The sequence below is a fragment of the Pleurodeles waltl genome, chromosome 4_1, assembly GCF_031143425.1.
Source record: "Pleurodeles waltl isolate 20211129_DDA chromosome 4_1, aPleWal1.hap1.20221129, whole genome shotgun sequence".
Taxonomy (NCBI): domain Eukaryota; kingdom Metazoa; phylum Chordata; class Amphibia; order Caudata; family Salamandridae; genus Pleurodeles; species Pleurodeles waltl.
In genome coordinates this window covers 54,231,076-54,251,610 of record NC_090442.1, presented here as the reverse complement: position 1 = coordinate 54,251,610, position 20,535 = coordinate 54,231,076, and the positions used below count along the sequence as shown (strand labels likewise).

Sequence of the window (20,535 nt, the reverse complement as noted above, 5' to 3'; positions counted from 1 at the left end):
AACACTGGCCCCAAACCACTGTCCTTAGCAAAAGCAGAAACATTCATAGTTTCAGTCTCCTGCATCTGATTCCTGCCATCAGCATGTGAACGTTTGGCAGTCCAAGGCTTGCCATGCAAACTTTGTTCATAGGTGTCCCATGCGAATGCATGGGCCTCATCACTACTGTCTACGGCAGGGCTCTCTGCTCAGCCTATGTAAGTGAAGCATTGGTGGTTCAGTGGTAGAATTCTCGCCTGCCACGCGGGAGGCCCGGGTTCGATTCCCGGCCAATGCAAAGCGCCCTTCTTTTGGCTTTGCTTTAGAAGTCAGAGATATAGACTTGGTGGGGAAAAAAATGTCAAAGAGTGACCCCGACGTGATTTGAACACGCAACCTTCTGATCTGGAGTCAGACGCACTACCGTTTCGCCACGAGGTCCCTGTTCATGCAGTTCTCAGCCCCGGATCAAGAAATGCTTCTGTGCCTTTTATTGGCCCTCAGTACGCCTGTGGTTAAAGTAGAAGGCTTGGTGGCCCGTTTCCAGTCCTATTGGTGGAAATGACTAGAGGTGAAGAGATGAGAGAAGATAGAAATGTTGAGATAGAGCATGTCACGCAGGCAAAGCGAGAGCTCTAAGAGCAAAGCCAGACAGCTGTGTTTTAATTCAGGACTTGATGTAGGCAAAAGCATACGTCCCTGGGTGGGCTTGAACCACCAACCTTTCGGTTAACAGCCGAACGCGGTAACCGATTGCGCCACAGAGACCAACCACTGCAGTGAGCGTGTTGGGACTCAATATATGTTTTTACCTTTGTGCTCCTGCCTGCAGCTCTAAGGTCCTGGCATAAGACAGGTAGGCTTAGACTCCATTGTGACATGTCTTACTTCTCTTAGAAGAAGGTTCTGAGTTGCCAGGCAGCTTATCTTCTGCTGGGCACACTTTCCTTTGCAGGCTTTCAGGTTGTGAATCCAGCACTGCTTAGGTGTCCATGTCAGACATGAGCAGCTCATTGAGCCCCACTGTGTGTTTTTTGTGGAGATACAACTCTCAGACTAGAGGGAGCAGGCGGGAAGTGGGTGAGACTCACACAGGGTGGGTGGGGCAGTTAAAGGATGTTATCTAATAGTGTAATCGAGGAGTTGGGTTTTTTGTGCACTACACTTTAACCAGCGATTCTTTCTAAAAGGAAATCCCAGGGCAGTACCCGCAATGAGTGACATCCCCACACCCGAGGTTGCATTGTGGTAGCTGTTCCCTGAGCCCCTAGCCCCTGTCCCCATGTCGCCCTTTCTCCTCGTGTAACTCACCTCAGGTTCGGTGGCTCTGATACTTGCTGCTTCTGCGCGATCATCCCCATGATCTGGGCCTTTGTACGAAATGTCATGTAAGATGACTTTATTTAGCACGGCGTTTGTCATTTGCTTGGTTGTCCTGTCACTGTTGGATGTTTTCTTGCGCAGACTACTGTCTAATGGTGGGAAGGCCACGAGACACGTGACTTTTCTCTTTCCTTGTTAGCATAGTTTCCTGCCACTGTCTTGGTGTGCTGCCAGCCTGTGAGACACGTGTCTTGCCCATCTCAGCTCCACTGTGGCATGTTAGATATGTCTTTGAGCAGAGTCCCGGTCCCAGAGCTGCTGCCTTCTCTACACTCTGGCTTGTAAGACTGCAGGCAAAGGCCCTCCCTGGCCCCTCAGCCAGATAGATACATTTACCTGCAGGGCTCAGCTTTGGTGAAAGATATTGGCGAGAGAGAGGAAAGGGGACGGCCCGTGGTGCACCCCCTATTTTGCATAGAACCACAGCCTCCTGGGAGGGGAGAGACATGAGGGTTCTCAGGGAAAGCCCTCCCAGGAGTGTTGAAGGGCAGGACGTGAAACACAGCAATCCCGGAATGGCCTGGTCTAAGATGCCTGTGCAATAGGCCTGGCCCTAGGCTTCCGGGGCTCTTCCTCGGCAGAGGCCCCAGTGGTATGAGCCCGACCAGGGCTGTGCCCGACCAGGGCTGTAGGGCGCATTGGGAGCGCGTTAGGGACGCGAAAGAGGGCGCAGGGCGCAGAACTCTGCCCGTTTCTCCCCAGGATTTTGGGGAGGACAGGGAATCTGGCCAGGTCAGTGACTAGGCTTTCCCAGAAGGAAAGTCCAGTGACAGTGGCATGTTGTGAAACACAAGATTGCTGGTGGTCTGGAGGGTGCTTTCTGTCAGCCACTTCTCCCGGGAGCAGCCAGAGAGCAGGCTGATGTCATGCTCTGTCAAGCACAACACTGGCCCCAAACCACTGTCCTTAGCAAAAGCAGAAACATTCATAGTTTCAGTCTCCTGCATCTGATTCCTGCCATCAGCATGTGAACGTTTGGCAGTCCAAGGCTTGCCATGCAAACTTTGTTCATAGGTGTCCCATGCAAATGCATGGGCCTCATCACTACTGTCTACGGCAGGGCTCTCTGCTCAGCCTATGTAAGTGAAGCATTGGTGGTTCAGTGGTAGAATTCTCGCCTGCCACGCGGGAGGCCCGGGTTCGATTCCTGGCCAATGCAAAGCGCCCTTCTTTTGGCTTTGCTTTAGAAGTCAGAAATATAGACTTGGTGGGAAAAAAAATGTCAAAGAGTGACCCCGACGTGATTTGAACACGCAACCTTCTGATCTGGAGTCAGACGCGCTACCGTTGCGCCACGAGGTCTCTGTGCATGCAGTTCTCAGCCCCGGATCAAGAAATGCTTCTGTGCCTTTTATTGGCCCTCAGTACGCCTGTGGTTAAAGTAGAAGGCTTGGTGGCCCGTTTCCAGTCCTATTGGTGGAAATGACTAGAGGTGAAGAGATGAGAGAAGATAGAAATGTTGAGATAGAGCATGTCACGCAGGCAAAGCGAGAGCTCTAAGAGCAAAGCCAGACAGCTGTGTTTTAATTCAGGACTTGATGTAGGCAAAAGCATACGTCCCTGGGTGGGCTTGAACCACCAACCTTTCGGTTAACAGCTGAACGTGCTAACCGATTGCGCCACAGAGACCAACCACCGCAGTGAGCGTGTTGGGACTCAATATATGTTTTTACCTTTGTGCTCCTGCCTGCAGCTCTAAGGTCCTGGCATAAGACAGGTAGGCTTAGACTCAATTGTGACATGTCTTACTTCTCTTAGAAGAAGGTTCTGAGTTGCCAGGCAGCTTATCTTCTGCCGGGCACACTTTCCTTTGCAGGCTTTCAGGTTGTGAATCCAGCACTGCTTAGGTGTCCATGTCAGACATGAGCAGCTCATTGAGCCCCACTGTGTGTTTTTTGTGGAGATACAACTCTCAGACTAGATGGAGCAGGCGGGAAGTGGGTGAGACTCACACAGGGTGGGTGGGGCAGTTAAAGGATGTTATCTAATAGTGTAATCGAGGAGTTGGGTTTTTTGTGCACTACACTTTAACCAGCGATTCTTTCTAAAAGGAAATCCCAGGGCAGTACCCGCAATGAGTGGCATCCCCACACCCGAGGTTGCATTGTGGTAGCTGTTCCCTGAGCCCATAGCCCCTGTCCCCATGTCGCCCTTTCTCCTCGTGTAACTCACCCCAGGTTCGGTGGCTCTGATACTTGCTGCTTCTGCTGCGCGATCATCCCCATGATCTGGGCCTTTGTACGAAATGTCATGTAAGATGACTTTATTCAGCACGGCGTTTGTCATTTGCTTGGTTGTCCTGTCACTGTTGGATGTTTTCTTGCGCAGACTACTGTCTAATGGTGGGAAGGCCACGAGACACGTGACTTTTCTCTTTCCTTGTTAGCATAGTTTCCTGCCACTGTCTTGGTGTGCTGCCAGCCTGTGAGACACGTGTCTTGCCCATCTCAGCTCCACTGTGGCATGTTAGATATGTCTTTGAGCAGAGTCCCGGTCCCAGAGCTGCTGCCTTCTCTGCACTCTGGCTTGTAAGACTGCAGGCAAAGGCCCTCCCTGGCCCCTCAGCCAGATAGATACATTTACCTGCAGGGCTCAGCTTTGGTGAAAGATATTGGCGAGAGAGAGGAAAGGGGACGGCCCGTGGTGCACCCCCTATTTTGCATAGAACCACAGCCTCCTGGGAGGGGAGAGACATGAGGGTTCTCAGGGAAAGCCCTCCCAGGAGTGTTGAAGGGCAGGACGTGAAACACAGCAATCCCGGAATGGCCTGGTCTAAGATGCCTGTGCAATAGGCCTGGCCCTAGGCTTCCGGGGCTCTTCCTCGGCAGAGGCCCCAGTGGTATGAGCCCGACCAGGGCTGTGCCCGACCAGGGCTGTAGGGCGCGTTGGGAGCGCGTTAGGGACGCGAAAGAGGGCGCAGGGCGCAGAACTCTCCCCGTTTCTCCCCAGGATTTTGGGGAGGACAGGGAATCTGGCCAGGTCAGTGACTAGGCTTTCCCAGAAGGAAAGTCCAGTGACAGTGGCATGTTGTGAAACACAAGATTGCTGGTGGTCTGGAGGGTGCTTTCTGTCAGCCACTTCTCCTGGGAGCAGCCAGAGAGCAGGCTGATGTCGTGCTCTGTCAAGCACAACACTGGCCCCAAACCACTGTCCTTAGCAAAAGCAGAAACATTCATAGTTTCAGTCTCCTGCATCTGATTCCTGCCATCAGCATGTGAACGTTTGGCAGTCCAAGGCTTGCCATGCAAACTTTGTTCATAGGTGTCCCATTCGAATGCATGGGCCTCATCACTACTGTCTACGGCAGGGCTCTCTGCTCAGCCTATGTAAGTGAAGCATTGGTGGTTCAGTGGTAGAATTCTCGCCTGCCACGCGGGAGGCCCAGGTTCGATTTACGGCCAATGTAAAGCGCCCTTCTTTTGGCTTTGCTTTAGAAGTCAGAGATATAGACTTGGTGGGGAAAAAAATGTCAAAGAGTGACCCCGACGTGATTTGAACACGCAACCTTGTGATCTGGAGTCAGACGCGCTACCGTTGCGCCACGAGGTCCCTGTGCATGCAGTTCTCAGCCCCGGATCAAGAAATGCTTCTGTGCCTTTTATTGGCCCTCAGTACGCCTGTGGTTAAAGTAGAAGGCTTGGTGTCCCGTTTCCAGTCCTATTGGTGGAAATGACTAGAGGTGAAGAGATGAGAGAAGATAGAAATGTTGAGATAGAGCATGTCACGCAGGCAAAGCGAGAGCTCTAAGAGCAAAGCCAGACAGCTGTGTTTTAATTCAGGACTTGATGTAGGCAAAAGCATACGTCCCTGGGTGGGCTTGAACCACCAACCTTTCGGTTAACAGCCGAACGCGCTAACCGATTGCGCCACAGAGACCAACCACCGCAGTGAGCGTGTTGGGACTCAATATATGTTTTTACCTTTGTGCTCCTGCCTGCAGCTCTAAGGTCCTGGCATAAGACAGGTAGGCTTAGACTCCATTGTGACATGTCTTACTTCTCTTAGAAGAAGGTTCTGAGTTGCCAGGCAGCTTATCTTCTGCCGGGCACACTTTCCTTTGCAGGCTTTCAGGTTGTGAATCCAGCACTGCTTAGGTGTCCATGTCAGACATGAGCAGCTCATTGAGCCCCACTGTGTGTTTTTTGTGGAGATACAACTCTCAGACTAGAGGGAGCAGGCGGGAAGTGGGTGAGACTCACACAGGGTGGGTGGGGCAGTTAAAGGATGTTATCTAATAGTTAATCGAGGAGTTGGGTTTTTTGTGCACTACACTTTAACCAGCGATTCTTTCTAAAAGGAAATCCCAGGGCAGTACCCGCAATGAGGGGCATCCCCACACCCGAGGTTGCATTGTGGTAGCTGTTCCCTGAGCCCATAGCCCCTGTCCCCATGTCGCCCTTTCTCCTCGTGTAACTCACCCCAGGTTCGGTGGCTCTGATACTTGCTGCTTCTGCTGCGCGATCATCCCCATGATCTGGGCCTTTGTACGAAATGTCATGTAAGATGACTTTATTCAGCACGGCGTTTGTCATTTGCTTGGTTGTCCTGTCACTGTTGGATGTTTTCTTGCGCAGACTACTGTCTAATGGTGGGAAGGCCACGAGACACGTGACTTTTCTCTTTCCTTGTTAGCATAGTTTCCTGCCACTGTCTTGGTGTGCTGCCAGCCTGTGAGACACGTGTCTTGCCCATCTCAGCTCCACTGTGGCATGTTAGATATGTCTTTGAGCAGAGTCCCGGTCCCAGAGCTGCTGCCTTCTCTGCACTCTGGCTTGTAAGACTGCAGGCAAAGGCCCTCCCTGGCCCCTCAGCAAGATAGATACATTTACCTGCAGGGCTCAGTTTTGGTGAAAGATATTGGCGAGAGAGAGGAAAGGGGACGGCCCGTGGTGCACCCCCTATTTTGCATAGAACCACAGCCTCCTGGGAGGGCAGAGACATGAGGGTTCTCAGGGAAAGCCCTCCCAGGAGTGTTGAAGGGCAGGACGTGAAACACAGCAATCCCGGAATGGCCTGGTCTAAGATGCCTGTGCAATAGGCCTGGCCCTAGGCTTCCGGGGCTCTTCCTCGGCAGAGGCCCCAGTGGTATGAGCCCGACCAGGGCTGTGCCCGACCAGGGCTGTAGGGCGCGTTGGGAGCGCGTTAGGGACGCGAAAGAGGGCGCAGGGCGCAGAACTCTGCCCGTTTCTCCCCAGGATTTTGGGGAGGACAGGGAATCTGGCCAGGTCAGTGACTAGGCTTTCCCAGAAGGAAAGTCCAGTGACAGTGGCATGTTGTGAAACACAAGATTGCTGGTGGTCTGGAGGGTGCTTTCTGTCAGCCACTTCTCCCGGGAGCAGCCAGAGAGCAGGCTGATGTCGTGCTCTGTCAAGCACAACACTGGCCCCAAACCACTGTCCTTAGCAAAAGCAGAAACATTCATAGTTTCAGTCTCCTGCATCTGATTCCTGCCATCAGCATGTGAACGTTTGGCAGTCCAAGGCTTGCCATGCAAACTTTGTTCATAGGTGTCCCATGCGAATGCATGGGCCTCATCACTACTGTCTACGGCAGGGCTCTCTGCTCAGCCTATGTAAATGAAGCATTGGTGGTTCAGTGGTAGAATTCTCGCCTGCCACGCGGGAGGCCCGGGTTCGATTCCCGGCCAATGCAAAGCGCCCTTCTTTTGGCTTTGCTTTAGAAGTCAGAGATATAGACTTGGTGGGGAAAAAAATGTCAAAGAGTGACCCCGACGTGATTTGAACACGCAACCTTCTGATCTGGAGTCAGACGCACTACCGTTTCGCCACGAGGTCCCTGTTCATGCAGTTCTCAGCCCCGGATCAAGAAATGCTTCTGTGCCTTTTATTGGCCCTCAGTACGCCTGTGGTTAAAGTAGAAGGCTTGGTGGCCCGTTTCCAGTCCTATTGGTGGAAATGACTAGAGGTGAAGAGATGAGAGAAGATAGAAATGTTGAGATAGAGCATGTCACGCAGGCAAAGCGAGAGCTCTAAGAGCAAAGCCAGACAGCTGTGTTTTAATTCAGGACTTGATGTAGGCAAAAGCATACGTCCCTGGGTGGGCTTGAACCACCAACCTTTCGGTTAACAGCCGAACGCGGTAACCGATTGCGCCACAGAGACCAACCACTGCAGTGAGCGTGTTGGGACTCAATATATGTTTTTACCTTTGTGCTCCTGCCTGCAGCTCTAAGGTCCTGGCATAAGACAGGTAGGCTTAGACTCCATTGTGACATGTCTTACTTCTCTTAGAAGAAGGTTCTGAGTTGCCAGGCAGCTTATCTTCTGCTGGGCACACTTTCCTTTGCAGGCTTTCAGGTTGTGAATCCAGCACTGCTTAGGTGTCCATGTCAGACATGAGCAGCTCATTGAGCCCCACTGTGTGTTTTTTGTGGAGATACAACTCTCAGACTAGAGGGAGCAGGCGGGAAGTGGGTGAGACTCACACAGGGTGGGTGGGGCAGTTAAAGGATGTTATCTAATAGTGTAATTGAGGAGTTGGGTTTTTTGTGCACTACACTTTAACCAGCGATTCTTTCTAAAAGGAAATCCCAGGGCAGTACCCGCAATGAGTGGCATCCCCACACCCGAGGTTGCATTGTGGTAGCTGTTCCCTGAGCCCCTAGCCCCTGTCCCCATGTCGCCCTTTCTCCTCGTGTAACTCACCTCAGGTTCGGTGGCTCTGATACTTGCTTCTTCTGCGCGATCATCCCCATGATCTGGGCCTTTGTACGAAATGTCATGTAAGATGACTTTATTCAGCACGGCGTTTGTCATTTGCTTGGTTGTCCTGTCACTGTTGGATGTTTTCTTGCGCAGACTACTGTCTAATGGTGGGAAGGCCACGAGACACGTGACTTTTCTCTTTCCTTGTTAGCATAGTTTCCTGCCACTGTCTTGTTGTGCTGCCTGCCTGTGAGACACGTGTCGTGCCCATCTCAGCTCCACTGTGGCATGTTAGATATGTCTTTGAGCAGAGTCCCGGTCCCAGAGCTGCTGCCTTCTCTGCACTCTGGCTTGTAAGACTGCAGGCAAAGGCCCTCCCTGGCCCCTCAGCCAGATAGATACATTTACCTGCAGGGCTCAGCTTTGGTGAAAGATATTGGCGAGAGAGAGGAAAGGGGACGGCCCGTGGTGCACCCCCTATTTTGCATAGAACCACAGCCTCCTGGGAGGGGAGAGACATGAGGGTTCTCAGGGAAAGCCCTCCCAGGAGTGTTGAAGGGCAGGACGTGAAACACAGCAATCCCGGAATGGCCTGGTCTAAGATGCCTGTGCAATAGGCCTGGCCCTAGGCTTCCGGGGCTCTTCCTCGGCAGAGGCCCCAGTGGTATGAGCCCGACCAGGGCTGTGCCCGACCAGGGCTGTAGGGCGCATTGGGAGCGCGTTAGGGACGCGAAAGAGGGCGCAGGGCGCAGAACTCTGCCCGTTTCTCCCCAGGATTTTGGGGAGGACAGGGAATCTGGCCAGGTCAGTGACTAGGCTTTCCCAGAAGGAAAGTCCAGTGACAGTGGCATGTTGTGAAACACAAGATTGCTGGTGGTCTGGAGGGTGCTTTCTGTCAGCCACTTCTCCCGGGAGCAGCCAGAGAGCAGGCTGATGTCGTGCTCTGTCAAGCACAACACTGGCCCCAAACCACTGTCCTTAGCAAAAGCAGAAACATTCATAGTTTCAGTCTCCTGCATCTGATTCCTGCCATCAGCATGTGAACGTTTGGCAGTCCAAGGCTTGCCATGCAAACTTTGTTCATAGGTGTCCCATGCGAATGCATGGGCCTCATCACTACTGTCTACGGCAGGGCTCTCTGCTCAGCCTATGTAAGTGAAGCATTGGTGGTTCAGTGGTAGAATTCTCGCCTGCCCCGCGGGAGGCCCGGGTTCGATTCCCGGCCAATGCAAAGCGCCCTTCTTTTGGCTTTGCTTTAGAAGTCAGAGATATAGACTTGGTGGGCAAAAAAATGTCAAAGAGTGACCTGACGTGATTTGAACACGCAACCTTCTGATCTGGAGTCAGACGCGCTACCGTTGCGCCACGAGGTCCCTGTGCATGCAGTTCTCAGCCCCAGATCAAGAAATGCTTCTGTGCCTTTTATTGGCCCTCAGTACGCCTGTGGTTAAAGTAGAAGGCTTGGTGTCCCGTTTCCAGTCCTATTGGTGGAAATGACTAGAGGTGAAGAGATGAGAGAAGATAGAAATGTTGAGATAGAGCATGTCACGCAGGCAAAGCGAGAGCTCTAAGAGCAAAGCCAGACAGCTGTGTTTTAATTCAGGACTTGATGTAGGCAAAAGCATACGTCCCTGGGTGGGCTTGAACCACCAACCATTCGGTTAACAGCCGCACGCGCTAACCGATTGCGCCACAGAGACCAACCACCACAGTGAGCGTGTTGGCACTCAATATATGTTTTTACCTTTGTGCTCCTGCCTGCAGCTCTAAGGTCCTGGCATAAGACAGGTAGGCTTAGACTCCATTGTGACATGTCTTACTTCTCTTAGAAGAAGGTTCTGAGTTGCCAGGCAGCTTATCTTCTGCCGGGCACACTTTCCTTTGCAGGCTTTCAGGTTGTGAATCCAGCACTGCTTAGGTGTCCATGTCAGACATGAGCAGCTCATTGAGCCCCACTGTGTGTTTTTTGTGGAGATACAACTCTCAGACTAGAGGGAGCAGGCGGGAAGTGGGTGAGACTCACACAGGGTGGGTGGGGCAGTTAAAGGATGTTATCTAATAGTGTAATCGAGGAGTTGGGTTTTTTGTGCACTACACTTTAACCAGCGATTCTTTCTAAAAGGAAATCCCAGGGCAGTACCCGCAATGAGTGGCATCCCCACACCCGAGGTTGCATTGTGGTAGCTGTTCCCTGAGCCCCTAGCCCCTGTCCCCATGTCGCCCTTTCTCCTCGTGTAACTCACCTCAGGTTCGGTGGCTCTGATACTTGCTGCTTCTGCGCGATCATCCCCATGATCTGGGCCTTTATACGAAATGTCATGTAAGATGACTTTATTCAGCACGGCGTTTGTCATTTGCTTGGTTGTCCTGTCACTGTTGGATGTTTTCTTGCGCAGACTACTGTCTAATGGTGGGAAGGCCACGAGACACGTGACTTTTCTCTTTCCTTGTTAGCATAGTTTCCTGCCACTGTCTTGTTGTGCTGCCTGCCTGTGAGACACGTGTCTTGCCCATCTCAGCTCCACTGTGGCATGTTAGATATGTCTTTGAGAAGAGTCCCGGTCCCAGAGCTGCTGCCTTCTCTGCACTCTGGCTTGTAAGACTGCAGGCAAAGGCCCTCCCTGGCCCCTCAGCCAGATAGATACATTTACCTGCAGGGCTCAGCTTTGGTGAAAGATATTGGCGAGAGAGAGGAAAGGGGACGGCCCGTGGTGCACCCCCTATTTTGCATAGAACCACAGCCTCCTGGGAGGGGAGAGACATGAGGGTTCTCAGGGAAAGCCCTCCCAGGAGTGTTGAAGGGCAGGACGTGAAACACAGCAATCCCGGAATGGCCTGGTCTAAGATGCCTGTGCAATAGGCCTGGCCCTAGGCTTCCGGGGCTCTTCCTCGGCAGAGGCCCCAGTGGTATGAGCCCGACCAGGGCTGTGCCCGACCAGGGCTGTAGGGCGCGTTGGGAGCGCGTTAGGGACGCGAAAGAGGGCACAGGGCGCAGAACTCTGCCCGTTTCTCCCTAGGATTTTGGGGAGGACAGGGAATCTGGCCAGGTCAGTGACTAGGCTTTCCCAGAAGGAAAGTCCAGTGACAGTGGCATGTTGTGAAACACAAGATTGCTGGTGGTCTGGAGGGTGCTTTCTGTCAGCCACTTCTCCCGGGAGCAGCCAGAGAGCAGGCTGATGTCGTGCTCTGTCAAGCACAACACTGGCCCCAAACCACTGTCCTTAGCAAAAGCAGAAACATTCATAGTTTCAGTCTCCTGCATCTGATTCCTGCCATCAGCATGTGAACGTTTGGCAGTCCAAGGCTTGCCATGCAAACTTTGTTCATAGGTGTCCCATGCGAATGCATGGGCCTCATCACTACTGTCTACGGCAGGGCTCTCTGCTCAGCCTATGTAAGTGAAGCATTGGTGGTTCAGTGGTAGAATTCTCGCCTGCCACGCGGGAGGCCCGGGTTCGATTCCCGGCCAATGCAAAGCGCCCTTCTTTTGGCTTTGCTTTAGAAGTCAGAGATATAGACTTGGTGGGCAAAAAAATGTAAAAGAGTGACCCGACGTGATTTGAACACGCAACCTTCTGATCTGGAGTCAGACGCGCTACCGTTGCGCCACAAGGTCCCTGTGCATGCAGTTCTCAGCCCCGGATCAAGAAATGCTTCTGTGCCTTTTATTGGCCCTCAGTACGCCTGTGGTTAAAGTAGAAGGCTTGGTGTCCCGTTTCCAGTCCTATTGGTGGAAATGACTAGAGGTGAAGAGATGAGAGAAGATAGAAATGTTGAGATAGAGCATGTCACGCAGGCAAAGCGAGAGCTCTAAGAGCAAAGCCAGACAGCTGTGTTTTAATTCAGGACTTGATGTAGGCAAAAGCATACGTCCCTGGGTGGGCTTGAACCACCAACCTTTCGGTTAACAGCCGAACGCGCTAACCGATTGCGCCACAGAGACCAACCACCACAGTGAGCGTGTTGGCACTCAATATATGTTTTTACCTTTGTGCTCCTGCCTGCAGCTCTAAGGTCCTGGCATAAGACAGGTAGGCTTAGACTCCATTGTGACATGTCTTACTTCTCTTAGAAGAAGGTTCTGAGTTGCCAGGCAGCTTATCTTCTGCCGGGCACACTTTCCTTTGCAGGCTTTCAGGTTGTGAATCCAGCACTGCTTAGGTGTCCATGTCAGACATGAGCAGCTCATTGAGCCCCACTGTGTGTTTTTTGTGGAGATACAACTCTCAGACTAGAGGGAGCAGGCGGGAAGTGGGTGAGACTCACACAGGGTGGGTGGGGCAGTTAAAGGATGTTATCTAATAGTGTAATCGAGGAGTTGGGTTTTTTGTGCACTACACTTTAACCAGCGATTCTTTCTAAAAGGAAATCCCAGGGCAGTACCCGCAATGAGTGGCATCCCCACACCCGAGGTTGCATTGTGGTAGCTGTTCCCTGAGCCCCTAGCCCCTGTCCCCATGTCGCCCTTTCTCCTCGTGTAACTCACCTCAGGTTCGGTGGCTCTGATACTTGCTGCTTCTGCGCGATCATCCCCATGATCTGGGCCTTTATACGAAATGTCATGTAAGATGACTTTATTCAGCACGGCGTTTGTCATTTGCTTGGTTGTCCTGTCACTGTTGGATGTTTTCTTGCGCAGACTACTGTCTAATGGTGGGAAGGCCACGAGACACGTGACTTTTCTCTTTCCTTGTTAGCATAGTTTCCTGCCACTGTCTTGTTGTGCTGCCTGCCTGTGAGACACGTGTCTTGCCCATCTCAGCTCCACTGTGGCATGTTAGATATGTCTTTGAGAAGAGTCCCGGTCCCAGAGCTGCTGCCTTCTCTGCACTCTGGCTTGTAAGACTGCAGGCAAAGGCCCTCCCTGGCCCCTCAGCCAGATAGATACATTTACCTGCAGGGCTCAGCTTTGGTGAAAGATATTGGCGAGAGAGAGGAAAGGGGACGGCCCGTGGTGCACCCCCTATTTTGCATAGAACCACAGCCTCCTGGGAGGGGAGAGACATGAGGGTTCTCAGGGAAAGCCCTCCCAGGAGTGTTGAAGGGCAGGACGTGAAACACAGCAATCCCGGAATGGCCTGGTCTAAGATGCCTGTGCAATAGGCCTGGCCCCAGGCTTCCGGGGCTCTTCCTCGGCAGAGGCCCCAGTGGTATGAGCCCGACCAGGGCTGTGCCCGACCAGGGCTGTAGGGCGCATAGGGAGCGCGTTAGGGACGCGAAAGAGGGCGCAGGGCGCAGAACTCTGCCCGTTTCTCCCCAGGATTTTGGGGAGGACAGGGAATCTGGCCAGGTCAGTGACTAGGCTTTCCCAGAAGGAAAGTCCAGTGACAGTGGCATGTTGTGAAACACAAGATTGCTGGTGGTCTGGAGGGTGCTTTCTGTCAGCCACTTCTCCCGGGAGCAGCCAGAGAGCAGGCTGATGTCGTGCTCTGTCAAGCACAACACTGGCCCCAAACCACTGTCCTTAGCAAAAGCAGAAACATTCATAGTTTCAGTCTCCTGCATCTGATTCCTGCCATCAGCATGTGAACGTTTGGCAGTCCAAGGCTTGCCATGCAAACTTTGTTCATAGGTGTCCCATGCGAATGCATGGGCCTCATCACTACTGTCTACGGCAGGGCTCTCTGCTCAGTCTATGTAAGTGAAGCATTGGTGGTTCAGTGGTAGAATTCTCGCCTGCCACGCGGGAGGCCCGGGTTCGATTCCCGGCCAATGCAAAGCGCCCTTCTTTTGGCTTTGCTTTAGAAGTCAGAGATATAGACTTGGTGGGCAAAAAAATGTCAAAGAGTGACCCCGACGTGATTTGAACACGCAACCTTCTGATCTGGAGTCAGACGCGCTACCGTTGCGCCACGAGGTCCCTGTGCATGCAGTTCTCAGCCCCTGATCAAGAAATGCTTCTGTGCCTTTTATTGGCCCTCAGTACGCCTGTGGTTAAAGTAGAAGGCTTGGTGGCCCATTTCCAGTCCTATTGGTGGAAATGACTAGAGGTGAAGAGATGAGAGAAGATAGAAATGTTGAGATAGAGCATGTCACGCAGGCAAAGCGAGAGCTCTAAGAGCAAAACCAGACAGCTGTGTTTTAATTCAGGACTTGATGTAGGCAAAAGCATACGTCCCTGGGTGGGTTTGAACCACCAACCTTTCAGTTAACAGCCGAACACGCTAACCGATTGCGCCACAGAGACCAACCACCGCAGTGAGCGTGTTGGGACTCAATATATGTTTTTACCTTTGTGCTCCTGCCTGCAGCTCTAAGGTCCTGGCATAAGACAGGTAGGCTTAGACTCCATTGTGACATGTCTTACTTCTCTTAGAAGAAGGTTCTGAGTTGCCAGGCAGCTTATCTTCTGCCGGGCACACTTTCCTTTGCAGGCTTTCAGGTTGTGAATCCAGCACTGCTTAGGTGTCCATGTCAGACATGAGCAGCTCATTGAGCCCCACTGTGTGTTTTTTGTGGAGATACAACTCTCAGACTAGAGGGAGCAGGCGGGAAGTGGGTGAGACTCACACAGGGTGGGTGGGGCAGTTAAAGATTGTTATCTAATAGTGTAATCGAGGAGTTGGGGTTTTTGTGCACTACACTTTAACCAGCGATTCTTTCTAAAAGGAAATCCCAGGGCAGTACCCGCAATGAGTGGCATCCCCACACCCGAGGTTGCATTGTGGTAGCTGTTCCCTGAGGCCCTAGCCCCTGTCCCCATGTCGCTCTTTCTCCTCGTGTAACTCACCTCAGGTTCGGTGGCTCTGATACTTGCTGCTTCTGCGCGATCATCCCCATGATCTGGGCCTTTGTACGAAATGTCATGTAAGATGACTTTATTCAGCACGGCGTTTGTCATTTGCTTGGTTGTCCTGTCACTGTTGGATGTTTTCTTGCGCAGACTACTGTCTAATGGTGGGAAGGCCACGAGACACGTGACTTTTCTCTTTCCTTGTTAGCATAGTTTCCTGCCACTGTCTTGGTGTGCTGCCAGCCTGTGAGACACGTGTCTTGCCCATCTCAGCTCCACTGTGGCATGTTAGATATGTCTTTGAGCAGAGTCCCGGTCCCAGAGCTGCTGCCTTCTCTGCACTCTGGCTTGTAAGACTGCAGGCAAAGGCCCTCCCTGGCCCCTCAGCCAGATAGATACATTTACCTGCAGGGCTCAGCTTTGGTGAAAGATATTGGCGAGAGAGAGGAAAGGGGACGGCCTGTGGTGCACCCCCTATTTTGCATAGAACCACAGCCTCCTGGGAGGGGAGAGACATGAGGGTTCTCAGGGAAAGCCCTCCCAGGAGTGTTGAAGGGCAGGACGTGAAACACAGCAATCCCGGAATGGCCTGGTCTAAGATGCCTGTGCAATAGGCCTGGCCCTAGGCTTCCGGGGCTCTTCCTCGGCAGAGGCCCCAGTGGTATGAGCCCGACCACGGCTGTGCCCGACCAGGGCTGTAGGGCGCGTTGGGAGCGCGTTAGGGACGCAAAAGAGGGCGCAGGGCGCAGAACTCTGCCCGTTTCTCCCCAGGATTTTGGGGAGGACAGGGAATCTGGCCAGGTCAGTGACTAGGCTTTCCCAGAAGGAAAGTCCAGTGACAGTGGCATGTTGTGAAACACAAGATTGCTGGTGGTCTGGAGGGTGCTTTCTGTCAGCCACTTCTCCCGGGAGCAGCCAGAGAGCAGGCTGATGTCGTGCTCTGTCAAGCACAACACTGGCCCCAAACCACTGTCCTTAGCAAAAGCAGAAACATTCATAGTTTCAGTCTCCTGCATCTGATTCCTGCCATCAGCATGTGAACGTTTGGCAGTCCAAGGCTTGCCATGCAAACTTTGTTCATAGGTGTCCCATGCGAATGCATGAGCCTCATCACTACTGTCTACGGCAGGGCTCTCTGCTCAGCCTATGTAAGTGAAGCATTGGTGGTTCAGTGGTAGAATTCTCGCCTGCCACGCGGGAGGCCCGGGTTCGATTCCCGGCCAATGCAAAGCGCCCTTCTTTTGGCTTTGCTTTAGAAGTCAGAGATATAGACTTGGTGGGCAAAAAAATGTAAAAGAGTGACCCCGACGTGATTTGAACACGCAACCTTCTGATCTGGAGTCAGACGCGCTACCGTTGCACCACGAGGTCCCTGTGCATGCAGTTCTCAGCCCCGGATCAAGAAATGCTCCTGTGCCTTTTATTGGCCCTCAGTACGCCTGTGGTTAAAGTAGAAGGCTTGGTGGCCCGTTTCCAGTCCTATTGGTGGAAATGACTAGAGGTGAAGAGATGAGAGAAGATAGAAATGTTGAGATAGAGCATGTCACGCAGGCAAAGCGAGAGCTCTAAGAGCAAAGCCAGACAGCTGTGTTTTAATTCAGGACTTGATGTAGGCAAAAGCATACGTCCCTGGGTGGGCTTGAACCACCAACCTTTCAGTTAACAGCCGAACGCGCTAACCGATTGCGCCACAGAGACCAACCACCACAGTGAGCGTGTTGGCACTCAATATATGTTTTTACCTTTGTGCTCCTGCCTGCAGCTCTAAGGTCCTGGCATAAGACAGGTAGGCTTAGACTCCATTGTGACATGTCTTACTTCTCTTAGAAGAAGGTTCTGAGTTGCCAGGCAGCTTATCTTCTGCCGGGCACACTTTCCTTTGCAGGCTTTCAGGTTGTGAATCCAGCACTGCTTAGGTGTCCATGTCAGACATGAGCAGCTCATTGAGCCCCACTGTGTGTTTTTTGTGGAGATACAACTCTCAGACTAGAGGGAGCAGGCGGGAAGTGGGTGAGACTCACACAGGGTGGGTGGGGCAGTTAAAGGATGTTATCTAATAGTGTAATCGAGGAGTTGGGTTTTTTGTGCACTACACTTTAACCAGCGATTCTTTCTAAAAGGAAATCCCAGGGCAGTACCCGCAATGAGTGGCATCCCCACACCCGAGGTTGCATTGTGGTAGCTGTTCCCTGAGCCCCTAGCCCCTGTCCCCATGTCGCCCTTTCTCCTCGTGTAACTCACCTCAGGTTCGGTGGCTCTGATACTTGCTGCTTCTGCGCGATCATCCCCATGATCTGGGCCTTTATACGAAATGTCATGTAAGATGACTTTATTCAGCACGGCGTTTGTCATTTGCTTGGTTGTCCTGTCACTGTTGGATGTTTTCTTGCGCAGACTACTGTCTAATGGTGGGAAGGCCACGAGACACGTGACTTTTCTCTTTCCTTGTTAGCATAGTTTCCTGCCACTGTCTTGGTGTGCTGCCTGCCTGTGAGACACGTATCTTGCCCATCTCAGCTCCACTGTGGCATGTTAGATATGTCTTTGAGCAGAGTCCCGGTCCCAGAGCTGCTGCCTTCTCTGCACTCTGGCTTGTAAGACTGCAGGCAAAGGCCCTCCCTGGCCCCTCAGCCAGATAGATACATTTACCTGCAGGGCTCAGCTTTGGTGAAAGATATTGGCGAGAGAGAGGAAAGGGGACGGCCCGTGGTGCACCCCCTATTTTGCATAGAACCACAGCCTCCTGGGAGGGGAGAGACATGAGGGTTCTCAGGGAAAGCCCTCCCAGGAGTGTTGAAGGGCAGGACGTGAAACACAGCAATCCCGGAATGGCCTGGTCTAAGATGCCTGTGCAATAGGCCTGGCCCTAGGCTTCCGGGGCTCTTCCTCGGCAGAGGCCCCAGTGGTATGAGCCCGACCAGGGCTGTGCCCGACCAGGGCTGTAGGGCTCATTGGGAGCGCGTTAGGGACGCGAAAGAGGGCGCAGGGCGCAGAACTCTGCCAGTTTCTCCCCAGGATTTTGGGGAGGACAGGGAATCTGGCCAGGTCAGTGACTAGGCTTTCCCAGAAGGAAAGTCCAGTGACAGTGGCATGTTGTGAAACACAAGATTGCTGGTGGTCTGGAGGGTGCTTTCTGTCAGCCACTTCTCCCGGGAGCAGCCAGAGAGCAGGCTGATGTCGTGCTCTGTCAAGCACAACACTGGCCCCAAACCACTGTCCTTAGCAAAAGCAGAAACATTCATAGTTTCAGTCTCCTGCATCTGATTCCTGCCATCAGCTTGTGAACGTTTGGCAGTCCAAGGCTTGCCATGCAAACTTTGTTCATAGGTGTCCCATGCGAATGCATGGGCCTCATCACTACTGTCTACGGCAGGGCTCTCTGCTCAGCCTATGTAAGTGAAGCATTGGTGGTTCAGTGGTAGAATTCTCGCCTGCCACGCGGGAGGCCCGGGTTCGATTCCCGGCCAATGCAAAACGTCCTTCTTTTGGCTTTGCTTTAGAAGTCAGAGATATAGACTTAGTGGGGAAAAAAATGTCAAAGAGTGTCCCCGACGTGATTTGAACACGCAACCTTCTGATCTGGAGTCAGACGCGCTACCGTTGCGCCACGAGGTCCCTGTGCATGAAGTTCTCAGCCCCGGATCAAGAAATGCTTCTGTGCCTTTTATTGGCCCTCAGTACGCCTGTGGTTAAAGTAGAAGGCTTGATGGCCCATTTCCAGTCCTATTGGTGGAAATGACTAGAGGTGAAGAGATGAGAGAAGATAGAGATGTTGAGATAGAGCATGTCACGCAGGCAAAGCGAGAGCTCTAAGAGCAAAGCCAGACAGCTGTGTTTTAATTCAGGACTTGATGTAGGCAAAAGCATACGTCCCTGGGTGGGCTTGAACCACCAACCTTTCGGTTAACAGCTGAACGCGCTAACCGATTGCGCTACAGAGACCAACCACCGCAGTGAGCGTGTTGGGACTCAATATATGTTTTTACCTTTGTGCTCCAGCCTGCAGCTCTAAGGTCCTGGCATAAGACAGGTAGGCTTAGACTCCATTGTGACATGTCTTACTTCTCTTAGAAGAAGGTTCTGAGTTGCCAGGCAGCTTATCTTCTGCCGGGCACACTTTCCTTTGCAGGCTTTCCGGTTGTGAATCCAGCACTGCTTAGGTGTCCATGTCAGACATGAGCAGCTCATTGAGCCCCACTGTGTGTTTTTTGTGGAGATACAACTCTCAGACTAGAGGGAGCAGGCGGGAAGTGGGTGAGACTCACACAGGGTGGGTGGGGCAGTTAAAGGATGTTATCTAATAGTGTAATCGAGGAGTTGGGTTTTTTGTGCACTACACTTTAACCAGCGATTCTTTCTAAAAGGAAATCCCAGGGCAGTACCCGCAATGAGTGGCATCCCCACACCCGAGGTTGCATTGTGGTAGCTGTTCCCTGAGCCCCTAGCCCCTGTCCCCATGTCGCCCTTTCTCCTCGTGTAACTCACCTCAGGTTCGGTGGCTCTGATACTTGCTGCTTCTGCGCGATCATCCCCATGATCTGGGCCTTTATACGAAATGTCATGTAAGATGACTTTATTCAGCACGGAGTTTGTCATTTGCTTGGTTGTCCTGTCACTGTTGGATGTTTTCTTGCGCAGACTACTGTCTAATGGTGGGAAGGCCACGAGACACGTGACTTTTCTCTTTCCTTGTTAGCATAGTTTCCTGCCACTGTCTTGTTGTGCTGCCTGCCTGTGAGACACGTGTCGTGCCCATCTCAGCTCCACTGTGGCATGTTAGATATGTCTTTGAGCAGAGTCCCGGTCCCAGAGCTGCTGCCTTCTCTGCACTCTGGCTTGTAAGACTGCAGGCAAAGGCCCTCCCTGGCCCCTCAGCCAGATAGATACATTTACCTGCAGGGCTCAGCTTTGGTGAAAGATATTGGCGAGAGAGAGGAAAGGGGACGGCCCGTGGTGCACCCCCTATTTTGCATAGAACCACAGCCTCCTGGGAGGGCAGAGACATGAGGGTTCTCAGGGAAAGTCCTCCCAGGAGTGTTGAAGGGCAGGACGTGAAACACAGCAATCCCGGAATGGCCTGGTCTAAGATGCCTGTGCAATAGGCCTGGCCCTAGGCTTCCGGGGCTCTTCCTCGGCAGAGGCCCCAGTGGTATGAGCCCGACCAGGGCTGTGCCCGACCAGGGCTGTAGGGCGCGTTGGGAGCGCGTTAGGGACGCGAAAGAGGGCGCAGGGCGCAGAACTCTGCCCGTTTCTCCCCAGGATTTTGGGGAGGACAGGGAATCTGGCCAGGTCAGTGACTAGGCTTTCCCAGAAGGAAAGTCCAGTGACAGTGGCATGTTGTGAAACACAAGATTGCTGGTGGTCTGGAGGGTGCTTTCTGTCAGCCACTTCTCCCGGGAGCAGCCAGAGAGCAGGCTGATGTCGTGCTCTGTCAAGCACAACACTGGCCCCAAACCACTGTCCTTAGCAAAAGCAGAAACATTCATAGTTTCAGTCTCCTGCATCTGATTCCTGCCATCAGCATGTGAACGTTTGGCAGTCCAAGGCTTGCCATGCAAACTTTGTTCATAGGTGTCCCATGCGAATGCATGGGCCTCATCACTACTGTCTACGGCAGGGCTCTCTGCTCAGCCTATGTAAGTGAAGCATTGGTGGTTCAGTGGTAGAATTCTCGCCTGCCACGCGGGAGGCCCGGGTTCGATTCCCGGCCAATGCAAAGCGCCCTTCTTTTGGCTTTGCTTTAGAAGTCAGAGATATAGACTTAGTGGGGAAAAA

The 20,535-nt window shown here is 52.5% G+C and overlaps 11 non-coding genes across 11 annotated transcripts; 7 read left to right on the top strand and 4 right to left on the bottom strand.

The window, feature by feature from the left end:
- Window positions 1–206: 206 nt before the first annotated feature.
- On the top strand, window positions 207–277 carry TRNAG-GCC (transfer RNA glycine (anticodon GCC)). Its single transcript has one exon. It is a non-coding gene; the product is annotated as a tRNA-Gly (tRNA).
- A 2,315-nt stretch (window positions 278–2,592) lies between these two features.
- TRNAW-CCA (transfer RNA tryptophan (anticodon CCA)) lies at window positions 2,593–2,664 on the bottom strand. The gene has a single exon. It is a non-coding gene; the product is annotated as a tRNA-Trp (tRNA).
- A 2,500-nt stretch (window positions 2,665–5,164) lies between these two features.
- On the bottom strand, window positions 5,165–5,238 carry TRNAN-GUU (transfer RNA asparagine (anticodon GUU)). The gene has a single exon. It is a non-coding gene; the product is annotated as a tRNA-Asn (tRNA).
- A 1,705-nt stretch (window positions 5,239–6,943) lies between these two features.
- TRNAG-GCC (transfer RNA glycine (anticodon GCC)) lies at window positions 6,944–7,014 on the top strand. Its single transcript has one exon. It is a non-coding gene; the product is annotated as a tRNA-Gly (tRNA).
- A 4,416-nt stretch (window positions 7,015–11,430) lies between these two features.
- On the top strand, window positions 11,431–11,501 carry TRNAG-GCC (transfer RNA glycine (anticodon GCC)). The gene has a single exon. It is a non-coding gene; the product is annotated as a tRNA-Gly (tRNA).
- A 395-nt stretch (window positions 11,502–11,896) lies between these two features.
- On the bottom strand, window positions 11,897–11,970 carry TRNAN-GUU (transfer RNA asparagine (anticodon GUU)). Its single transcript has one exon. It is a non-coding gene; the product is annotated as a tRNA-Asn (tRNA).
- Window positions 11,971–13,673: 1,703 nt separating this feature from the next.
- On the top strand, window positions 13,674–13,744 carry TRNAG-GCC (transfer RNA glycine (anticodon GCC)). Its single transcript has one exon. It is a non-coding gene; the product is annotated as a tRNA-Gly (tRNA).
- Window positions 13,745–13,815: 71 nt separating this feature from the next.
- TRNAW-CCA (transfer RNA tryptophan (anticodon CCA)) lies at window positions 13,816–13,887 on the bottom strand. The gene has a single exon. It is a non-coding gene; the product is annotated as a tRNA-Trp (tRNA).
- Window positions 13,888–15,917: 2,030 nt separating this feature from the next.
- On the top strand, window positions 15,918–15,988 carry TRNAG-GCC (transfer RNA glycine (anticodon GCC)). Its single transcript has one exon. It is a non-coding gene; the product is annotated as a tRNA-Gly (tRNA).
- A 2,173-nt stretch (window positions 15,989–18,161) lies between these two features.
- Window positions 18,162–18,232, top strand: TRNAG-GCC (transfer RNA glycine (anticodon GCC)). The gene has a single exon. It is a non-coding gene; the product is annotated as a tRNA-Gly (tRNA).
- A 2,173-nt stretch (window positions 18,233–20,405) lies between these two features.
- Window positions 20,406–20,476, top strand: TRNAG-GCC (transfer RNA glycine (anticodon GCC)). The gene has a single exon. It is a non-coding gene; the product is annotated as a tRNA-Gly (tRNA).
- The last annotated feature ends 59 nt before the right edge of the window (window positions 20,477–20,535 follow it).